This window comes from Gracilinanus agilis, chromosome 3, assembly GCF_016433145.1.
Source record: "Gracilinanus agilis isolate LMUSP501 chromosome 3, AgileGrace, whole genome shotgun sequence".
Lineage (NCBI taxonomy): Eukaryota > Metazoa > Chordata > Mammalia > Didelphimorphia > Didelphidae > Gracilinanus > Gracilinanus agilis.
Window position 1 is genome coordinate 227,616,663 of NC_058132.1, and position 10,328 is coordinate 227,626,990.

Consider the following 10,328-nt stretch of genomic DNA (forward strand, 5'->3'; position numbering starts at 1 on the left):
TTGAGGTCATTTCCCAAGACCTTACAGCTATTACTTCCTCTTAGTGTCACTCAGATGCCTTCTGCCACGATCTCCTTCCCCCTTCATGAAGAAGTGACCCATATTCATGACAAAAAAACAAAAACCCCATACCTAGACTCATCCATGCTTTTCTATATCTGATATCTGATATCTCTTTTTCCCTTTTGTGACTAAACTCCTTTTGGGAAGGATGTCTTCTACAATTAGTAGCCCCAATTAATTCTTATTTTCCTCTTAATTCTGCAGTTTGGTTTACAACCTCTTCAACTGAAACTGAATATTTAATTGCCAAATTTAATGACTTTTTCTCAGTCCTCACCCTTCTTGACCTTGCGGCTATTGACACTGTGTACCACCTCTTTCTCCCCCTTGATTCCCCTTTTCTCTAGATTTTTATGATATGCCTGGTCCTCCTGGGACAGGATTTGAGTCCTGGTTCTCTGAATCCAACATGTTTTACAATGCCACGTATAAATCTAGCTAAATTACTCTTGCAATAAATTCAAGCTAAAAGTTGCTTGTCCCCATGAAATGGAGGAATATTATTTTGCAGAAATTATTATGAATGTAGTTCATATTCCAGAAGATCTTGGATTTGGAAATAGCAACATAATTGAATAGAGCACAACATTAGAAGATACAACTTAGAATCCCAGCAATGCTACTTGCATGGGCAAGTAACTGAAACTCAGATTATCTTTAAAATGAGAGAACTAGACCTTTAAGATTCTTTCCAGAACTAAATATTATAATCTAAATTAGGGAGACAGGAGAGTGACAGGTATAGAGAGCAAAGCTGACACCTTTATAATAATCCCAAGTTTGCTTTTCCATTAATTATCTTTTTAAAGTCTCACAACTATGTGAGTAGGTAGTAGAGATGGTACCTATCAGAAATGTAGTTAAAATCTAGGTCTTCCATACTCCTCATCTGGTGTCCTATTCACTCTTCATCACATCTAGAACTTGTTTCTATTCTGCAAACAAGGAGAAAGGAGAGAAGTGGAGAAACACCATTGTGCATCCAGAATATCCTTGCTTTTCTCTGCTTTTATGTAGGTTGGACAGGATTTGATGGGGTAGGGGTGGGGGAATGGAGAGGTGACTTTAATCTATTGGCAGATATTTATACTTTGGCATTAAATTATGCAATTAATTTAAAAGGGCAATTACATAACATAGGTCGTGTAGGTGAGAACAAGTAGAAACTTGTGCTAGTTTTAAACCCTTCATTTAGCCACTAAAATGATTTTCTTAAAGTGACAATTTCACCACATCACATGCCACTCCTATCATCTCTGGGCTTCCTATCGCCTCCAGGATCAAATTCAAAATTCTCTGTTTGGAATTCAAAGTCCGGTAGAACCTACCCTTCCACCAGACTTCTTTCCAGTTTTCTTCTGGCTATTCCCTGTACAAGACATTCTATTTCTCATCTCTGACACTTGGCTTCCCTAGATTCCTTCAAGTTCCAGATAAAATCTCACCTTCTAGAGGAAACCTTTTTCAATCTATGCTAATTCTAGGGCATTTCTTCAATTGTCTATTTCCAATTTATCCTGTAGATAGCTTGTTTGTACATAATTGTTTTACATGTTGTTTTCCCTTTAGATTATAAGCTTTTTGTGGGCAAGGATTGTCCCTTGCCTCTTTTTGTATCCCTAGTACTTGTATGGTGCTTGGCACATAGGAGGCACTTAATCCTTATAGACTGACTAAAATTCTATTATAATATTACAAAATAATTTGTTAAGAGTCATCTATGAGACAATCATTTCTCTATTTGGTAACTATGATATTGATGCTAGTGAGAATTCTACTATGTATGCTTTTTTGATTCTATGAGAATAATACTATTTAGTAACATAAAACTCCACTTTATAACACCATTCAACTAGTTCACTAAGATACCGAGTTTTAACTTTTCTTTATCCAAAATGGTGACTAATATGGCCTTGGGATTTCTTTATTCCTTTCTAAACCCTTTTTGCCCTAGATAAAAGAAAATCAAGGCCTGGCTACAATGACAAGGAAATATTTTTCAGTTGAGTAATATTTTATTTTTTCCCAATTACATGTAAAAACAATTTTAAACATTGATTTTCTCATTTTGAGTTCCAAATATTCTTCCCCTCTCTCCCCTCTCATGTCACAAATAGCAAGCAATTTGAAAAAGGTTGTGTGTGTGATCATGCAAATATATTTCCATATTCATCATGTTGTGGAAGAATATACTTTTGAAAAGTGAAAAATGGCATATTTTAATTTGCATTCAGACTTTATCAATTCTTTCTCTGCAGGTGGTTAACATTTTTCATTGAGTCCTTTGGAGCTGTTTTGGATCATTACATTTGCTGCTAATAAATGTTATTCACAGTTGATCATCCTACAATATTGCTATTACTTTGTATAATGTTCTCTTTGGTCTGCTCACTTCACTTTGCATCAAGCCATATAAATTTTTTCTAGGTTTTTCTGGTCAACAAAACCTTTCTCACAAAACATCATAGAGAAAGTCAGAACTACCTTTAAGAGTTTATATTTTAAAAGTTAAATGATTTTTTTCCTTAAGTTGGGACTTGTTCCTTAAACTGTGAGTTTTCTAAGACCAAATAGGAGCCAGTATTTTATCTGAAGAATGGACAAAAGGGAGATCAAAGTACAAGTAAATAATTTTTCTACAGTACTTCAGCCTGACTTCTTTCTTTGTGAACATTTTTCTTTTCTGCATTCTATCAGGATAAATATGTTGCAAAATATATTAGTCAATCCTTAAAATAGTGCTAAGAGCTGGAGATAAAAAGAAAGAGAAAAGACAATTTCTCTTCTCAAGGTCAGAGCCTGATGGAGGAGACAGCATGCAAACGACTATTTGTAAACATGCTATATACAAGATAAATTGGAAATAATCAACAGAAGGATGATAATAGAATTAAGAAAGATCAGGAAAGGCTTCCTATTAAAGGTTGTATTTTAGATGGAACTTGAGGGAAGCCTAGAAGTTGGAAATTTTCCCTTCATGAATCTAATTGTTGTAATGACAAACAACTCAAAGAATTTAAAGACTTAATAGCAGTAGTTTTACATACCATAAATGTACAGAATGCTTCATGATTGATTAAATCATTTATTTGAAACCTCTACTGTTATGAGTTTATAATCATTTGATATTAAATCTAGTATAAGTTCCCACATAATTAAGAAGATATTAAGAAGATATTTGAATTCTATTAAATACACATTCTTGGACAGAATGATTTTTCTCAAAATAAATTTAATTTTATATCTACATCAATGAGATAACAGAATCAGTGAAGTATCAAGATCCAGAGGGATTTTCTTATACGTATAGAATTTATGAGTTTTTAAAATTATAGCTTATAGGACTTTAGAAAAGACTTGTACATTAATTCACATTAAGAGATAGGAAATCCTTTATGTCCATGTGACTTTTTTTTAAGGACTTGCCCCAATGGCTTTATGATAACAAAAACTGCTTCATTTCCTTATCCACAAAATATGAATTATGTTTCTGCTTGTATTATCTTTTTCTTCAAATGCTCAGCCACTATATCTGGTTGATTTTTTTAGGTGTATTTTGAATCTCATGTTATTTCATGCTTGACACTGAAGTTTTGTTGACACACACTACAAAAATGAGTAAATTACCCATTCTCATCCTAAACTAATTTTATCTGAAATATTAATATACAGTAGGTGAGATAATTTTGTTGGTTCAGATTACCTATTTAGTTGCTTGAATTAGTCACTTTTCTTGACTATTTTATGCTTTTGTAGTTCATGTATCCATACAAAACATATAAATCAGTCTAGAAAAAATGTTAAATTCCAAATTTCTTTTAAAATCAATAGTGCTTTTAGAGTCAGTCCATTTTCATTTAATAGACTTCTATACACTTGGAGGAAAGCTTTTAACCAAGATTATATCATCTCATGCTCCTGAAACAGATTGACATAAAAACACCTCATACCTATAGTCTCTATAGTACAAAATGAAATACATACTTCATAAGCATGCCAGGCATGTCTGTTTTACCACAAAAAGTTGTATTTTTAGGCTGGGGCCACTCTCAGTTCTCGGAATAATTTTCCTTAGGCTCGACACATAAGTCCGAAGCACAGGACCAGACTAAAAGAAATGTTTTTCCAACAGAGAATTGGTGTCTAGGGCAAGTTGCCAATATCAGAAATGTTTGTGCAGCTGCTGCTGGAGCCAGCTAAAATGAACTGCTAGTGGTTCTTAACACTGAAAATGCTCAACTCATCAGTTAACTAGTAAAGAACATTTTGAAGGGGAAAAAACACCCAAACCCATGTCTTAAATCCCTGGTCAGCAATGGCAGTGAGAGAATTGGTTATGAATATATTTATGGGAGTATGTAGACTGTGCAGGGATACCTACCATTAGGCAAAATTGTGAAGGAGGTGAATTTTTTTCTTTTGTGTTTCCTACCTTTATTTCTCTCTCCCTGTTGTGGCTTCTTTCCAGAGAGGTGGAGAAGTGTCATTCTATGGAACACTGGTCTCTTGCCTTTGGGGTAAGGGAAGAGAATGTCATTCCAGCAGACCACATTTCCTGCATGGCCTCTAGCCTCCCAGGATCATTGAATTCCATTAAATACAAGACTCCTCCCTTCCAACAAAGAAGAAAAAGGCCATCCGTCAATTCTCTAGACTGGTCTCTCCCTTAGGGGAGAAGAGTGACACACTATTTCTTCAGCTCCAAAGATCTGTCCGCTCCCCTGAACTACCTAAAAACCTTAGTGGACTCCGCTTTGAAAATAAACACCTATGAATAATAAAAATCTACCTAAATTCATTCCTCAGTGATCAACAAACTCCTCCTTGGTCATACTCTTTGTATCCCAAATATTCTGTGCCCTCTAGCTCTCATCATTCAACCTTATCCCCAACCTCCCACTACTGCCCTATTCCTCATTCTCCTTTTCCTTAACCTAATCTCCTCAATGTCCCACTAAAACTATCCACTTCTTTCATTGTGCTCTTTGAAATGCATTCTCCCTAGGAAATGACTTTGCTTTCACCTTAAATATTTTTCTTTCCCACACCTATCTTCTGGATCTCCCTGATACCTGTCAGACGCTCATGATGAAACAGCCTCCTTGGCCTTCCCTTCCATCACTGGATGTACCTCCTTCATTCTCCCTGATTCACTGGTTGAAGGAAGGGAATTAGAATACTCTTTGTTCCCAATAGCCACTTCTAGATTCTCTCTCTACTACGACCATTCAGGAACTTTTCTTTGGGTTCATTCAATCCATATATACCATCCAATCAAAATTTTGATATCTATTGTCCTGCCCTCCAGAAGACTCCTCTTTTTTTTCTCAATGAGTTTAGTGCCTGATCCTTAATTTCTTCCATAGGGGACTTCAATATTCATATTAATATTTTCTAAAACACCCTAACCCCCCCAGTTCTCCATATTAGTCATTATAGCAAGGCAATCTTTTTAAAGACTCCTTTCTGTCATCTCTGCTCTCTCATTTATCTTCAATCTCTCCTTGTCTTCTGACTATTTCTCTTCTGTCTACAACATGCCTAGGTCTCTTTCCTCTTCAAAAAGCAGTCACCTGACTCACTGATCCCTGCTAGGTATGATACCATAAATCTCCCTCTTGTGGCTACTGTCCTTGAGCAGGCTATCTCTAATAGGTGTTTTTACTTCTTTTCTTCTCACTTTCTTCTTAACTTAGAGTTTAGCTTCTGAAGTCATCTTTCAACAGAAACTGCTTATCAGAACATCATGATAAAAGAAAAAGTTTAGATATCATCCTAAAAGAAATTATCAGAGACAATTGCCCTGACATTTTCAAAGAGAGAAAAGTGGAAATTTAAAGAATCCAAAGATCACCTCCTACATTTAATCCACAACTGACAACTTCCAGGAATATTATAGCCAAATTCAAAAACTACCAGACCAAGGAAAAAATATTACAAGCTGCCAAAAAGAAGTCATTCAGATATCAGGGAACCACAGTTAGGATAACACAGGACCTGGCTACATCTACACTGAAGGACCAGAAGACATGGAACACAATATTCCAGAAAGCAAGAGAACTGGGTCTACAACCTAGAATCAACTATCCAGCAAAACTGACTATACTATTGCAGGAAATAGTATGGCCATTCAATAAAAATTGAGGACTTCTAAGCATTCATCAAGAAAAAAAACAGACTTAAGCAGAGAGTTTGCTGCCCAAACACAGAACTCAAGAGAATCACCATAAGGTAATTAAGAGAATGGGGGAGGGGGAAAATCTTTTCTTTAATGGACCCAATAAGTTCAATCAATTTGTATCCCAAGAAGAAAAGAAGATATTGGCAAATATTAAAAAATTGTTATTACCAACAGGGTAACTAGAAGAAGTTTACATAGAGGAACAGTGACAAACTGTATAGGATGAAATGTCAAGCAATAAACAAACAAACAAACAAACAAACAAATAAATAAATAAATAAATAAATATATGTATAAATATATATATATATAACTAGAGGGGGGAAGAGGGTAACATTAAGAAAAATGGGAAAACAAACAAAATGGAGCAAATTTATATTCCATAAAGAAGCACATGGGACCAAAAGGGAAGAATAATAATATAATGTAAGGGTAAAGAGGTTGGAGAGAGGAAATCTTTAATACTTAAGTGCATTGAAATCAGCTTAAAGAGGGAAGAACAATCAGATCCATTGGGGCAGAGAATTGATTCGCTCCCTATAGAGAATTAGAAGGATAACAAAAGGACTGGTGGAGAGGGAAGTAACACTAGGAAGGGAGAGAGGAGGGTGTAGCTTAAAAAGATCCTAAAGAAGAATAAGAAGGGAGAGGGGAGAAAGGGAAGTAAAATAAGGGAGGGGATTAGGGGAACTGATTAAAAACAAAAAAGTGGTATAGAAGGGAATAGTGAAAGAAGAAAGGAAAGGACAAGGAGAGAGAATCAAAATGTCTGGGAATACACAGTTGATAATTATAACTCTGAATGTGAATGGGATGAACTCACCCATAAAATGGAAACAAATAGCAGAGTGGATTAGAAACCAAAATCCTACCATATGTTGTCTACAAGAAACACACATGAGACAGGCAGACATACATAGAGTAAAAATGAAAGGATGGAGGAAAATCTATTGGGCTTCAAAAGAGAAAAAGAAAGCAGAGATTGCCATCATGATCTCTGACAGAGCCAAAGTAAAAATAATTATGGTTCAAAGAGATAAGGAACATAACTACATCTTAATAAAAGGCAGAATAAACAATGAAGAAATATCAATACTCAACATGTATGCACCAAACGATATAGCTTCCAAATTTCTAAAGGAGAAGCTAGTGGAGCTTAAGAATGAAATAGCAAAACTATACTAGGGGGCAGCTGGGTAGCTCAGTGGATTGAGAGCCAGGTCTAGAGACAGGAGGTCCTAGGTTCAAATATGACCTCAGATACTTCCCAGCTGTGTGACCCTGGGCAAGTCACATGACCCCCATTGCCTACCCTTTGCACTTTTCTGCTTTGAAGCCAATACACAGTATTGACTCCAAGGTGGAAGGTAAGAGTTTAAAAAAAATACTGATGGGGACCTCAACCTTCCCCTATCAGATCTAGATAAAGCAAACCAAATAATAAATAAGGAGATAAGAGAAGTGAATGAAACCCTAGAAAAATTAGAGTTAGTAGATATATGGAGAAAAATAAATAGGGACAAAAAGGAATATGCCTTCTTTTCAGCTGCACATGGAACATTCACAAAAATAGACCATGTTCTAGGGCATAGAAACATGGCAAACAAATGCAAAAAAGCAGAAATAATAAATGTAACCTTATCAGATCATAATGCAATAAAAATAGTTATTAGTAAGAATAGATGGAGAGGCAAACAAAAAACCAATTGGAAACAAAATAATATGATTCTCCAAAATAATTTAGTGAAAGAACAAATCATAGAAACAATAATTTCATTGAAGACAATGACAATGATGAGACTTCTTACCCAAACCTATGGGATGCATCCAAAGCAGTTCTAAGGGGAAAATTTCTATCACTGAGTGCATATATTAACAAATTAGGGAGGGCAGACATTAATGAATTGGACATGCAATTTAAAAAACTAGAAAATGAACAAATTAAAAATCCTCAGATGAAAACTAAATTAGAAATACTAAAAATCAAAGAAGAAATTAATAAAATTGAAAGTAAAAGAACTATTGAATTAATAAAATAAGGCTAGAAGCTGGTATTTTGAAAAAACAGATAAAATAGACAAAGTACTGGTAAATCTAATAAAAAAAGGAAAGAAGAAAACCAAATTAACAGTATCAAAGATGAAAAGGGAGACCTCACCTCTAATGAAGAGGAAATTAAGGCAATCATTAAAAACTATTTTGCCCAATTATATAGCAATAAATAGAGCAATCTAGGTGATATAGATGAATATTTACAAAAATATAAATTGCCTAGGTTAACAGTAGAAGAAATAGAATACTTAAATAATCCCATATCAGAAAACATAATTGAACAAGCCATCAAAGAACTCCCTATGAAAAAATACCTAGGGCCTGATGAATTCACAAGTGAATTCTATCAAACCTTCAAAGACAACTAATTCCAATACTATAGAAATTATTTGATATAATAAGCAAAGAAGGAGTCCTACCAAATTCCTTTTATGATACAAATATGATATTGATTCCAAAACCAGGTAGATCAAAAACAGAGAAAGAAAACTACATACCAATTTCCCTAATGAACATAGATGGAAAAATCTTAAATAGAACACTAGCAAAAGGACTCCAGCAGTGATCAAGAGGGTTATCCATCATGATAAGGTGAGATTTATGCCAGCAATGCAAGGATGGCTTAACATTAGGAAAACCATCCACATAATTGACCATATCAACAAGCTAACAAATAAAAATCACATGATTATCTCAATAGATGCTGAAAAAGCCTTTGACAAAATACAACACCCCTTCCTATTGAAAACACTAGAAAGTATAGGAATAGAAGGAACTTTCCTAAAAATAATAAACAGTATATATTTAAAACCATCAACAAGCATCATATGCAATGGGGATAAATTAGAAGCCTTTCCAATAAGATCAGGCATGAAATAAGGATGCCCATTATCACCTCTATTATTTAACATTGTACTAGAAACACTAGCAGTAGCAATTAGAGAAGAAAAAGAAATTGAAGGTATCAAAATAGGCAATGAGTAGACTAATCATCACTCTTTGCAGATGATATGATGATTGTTATAAACAAAAGGGGAGGATCCTAAGGAAATATAGATATACAGTGATGTGAATGTATCTATCTGTATTCCTCCTAGCTGCAGATGATGGAGTAACACCAACTCTGATCACCCTTGATAGTTGTTATAATTTCCCCTTTTTTCTAACAATTGCCCAGGGAGGACTCCGAGAGGTTAGATGGATGGTTAACCTTTCCAGGTCCAACCTGGGGTTGGATAAATTAATATAGGGCTTTTGATTTGCCTTGGATCACACTTGATATCTGACTTCGTAGACTCCCTCCCCAAGGGTTGTGATATAAAGACCACTCAGGAAGGTTGTTAAACTCTATCTAAGTCAGGGAAGGATAAGCAGGACAAAGATTGGGGATTGGAGACCCTATCAATCTATTATCTATGCCTAGTTGACAATCAGGACTGGAGGCTATTGATCTAGTAGAAGCTGGAGCTTTATTCTCTCCACTACCACTGGCCAAGCCTGGCCACAGCCAAGCCAGGGAATAGGGAATGCTATTGATGCGGCTATGTTGGTGATCTTATTTGCTCAGGTTTCTCACTACCAGTGTTTGGTGATACACTGGCTCTCACAGTCTTTCAGGAAATATTCAGATTCTTCCTACCCTCTTCTTCATAGACCTCCCTGCCTCCCTTCACCACCCACTCAGATTTCCCAGTACAGAGACTCCTGTCCAGAGGCCTCCAGAGCCCAGAGACACCTAGAGAGACCCCCTCCAAGTGGCTGTCAGGGATATTTATACTGTCAGGGCAACCAACATTTGCCCCTGCCTCACAGCACCTGGGAACATTCCGTGTCTTCCAACTGCCTTCCTGTCATTCAAGGTGACATCCATCATTTCCCAGATTATTAATATAACATGGTCTACTTAAAAAAATCCTAGAGAATCAACTAAAAAGATAGTAGAAATAATCAACAACTTTAGCAAAGTTTCAGGATACAAAATAAATGCACATAAATCATCAGCATTTCTATATATTTTCAACACATCACAGCA